The following is a 1527-nucleotide window of genomic DNA, read 5'->3' as shown; positions in this document are numbered from 1 at the left end:
TTAATTTTTTTTTGGGGGGGGAGGCAAATTTAAAACAATGTTGAATTTTGCAAATAATATAAGTAATAAAATACTTTTGGACACATTATGAATGCCTTGATGTGTTAAGTGGCACTGACCGGAGACACCCCCTCCCCACCTCCATCCTGCGTATGTATCTGAACCTATCTCATATTCTTTTTTTTTGTTAACACTCCTCATTTGGTGTTTAAAATAAAGATGAGTACTGAAAATGGAAAAAAGGAATTTAATAATTGTCCGATTTGCTTAATTGTTTTAATGGACTTAATTAACATTTCCAGGCTCAAGCAAATGAGGAAATACAAGACTAGGGAGAACTATTTTATTTCGGTGTTTGAGCTAATTTAACTATTGGTGAAAGGAAAGGAGGGATCCATTGTGAACAAAAATCCAATCCCAAGGAAGTGATTTATAGACAAAATTTTCCGATTGGGACTGTATTGCTGACATTGCAAGGTGAAATATTCCCCTCTTGAATGTGTATTTGACATTAAAAGCCTCACAGGGCCATCACCACACAAAACAAAAGGGAAAATCAATATACAAAACAGTTTAAAGAAAAAGGAGCACTAATATAAACACAACCATTATAGACAACCCTCCCGAAGGGTCATGAACGCACCTTGCTCATAATACTTATAAAATACCCATTCCTAAACTATTTTTGACCCACAACCCTTCCCTTTTATCAAATTATAAACTAAATCAGGTTCTAAACTTTTCTAAATTTATGCAGTTAGTCTTGTACTTGAAATATGGAAATTTTTCAGAATTTCTGGAATTCAAACTTCTAGTCTCTGTTATTACGTGACGTCACTTTTTTTTTTTATAGAAATACCTTTCTAACTAGTGCATTTGGATTAATTGCAACATAAAAAGTCAAGTTTCCTTTAAAGTATTCGAAGGTAGAACATTCATCCCTTTACGATTGTAGTGTTGCATAATGTTGTAAGGATGATTAATGGCCTTGATAATCATTTTCTGTGTTTTAACGTAGCCTTGACAAATACCTTAAATGTCCATAATTTTGAGGATGTACAAAGTATTACATTTTTGCCCCTATGATTCTAATGGATTATTATTTTCATTAGTTTTTATATTGGCCCGAAAATTTACTAGGGCCCATTCAAAATGTTCGTAATAAATTCTACGTATAGGCATGCGCTAACAGCTATCCCTTCTCTCTGTGTGAAAGTATGTGCACATCTTCAACATAGCTGGAAAGCTTATTTCAATACTTGAAAAAGAGGGGCACTTGCCCCCCCCCCAAAGATTTTTAGAAGAACACCTTTTTTGGTATTTTCATTGAAAATGCTTCTTTTATGGTATTTGTATTGGAAAGATTAATAAAACAACGAAATTACCGCCCTAGATTTTGAAAAATAATAATTCGCCTCCCCCCCCCTCCTGCCTCAATATTCTTGAATTAGCGCCACTTTTCCATTAATACTTAAAATTACGCTAAGACCCTGGAAAGCCCTGAAAACAGTGCCATTTACTCGTATT

This window comes from Artemia franciscana, chromosome 17, assembly GCF_032884065.1.
Source record: "Artemia franciscana chromosome 17, ASM3288406v1, whole genome shotgun sequence".
Lineage (NCBI taxonomy): Eukaryota > Metazoa > Arthropoda > Branchiopoda > Anostraca > Artemiidae > Artemia > Artemia franciscana.
The sequence above is the reverse complement of the archived record's forward strand: the minus strand, read 5'-3'. Positions refer to the sequence as shown.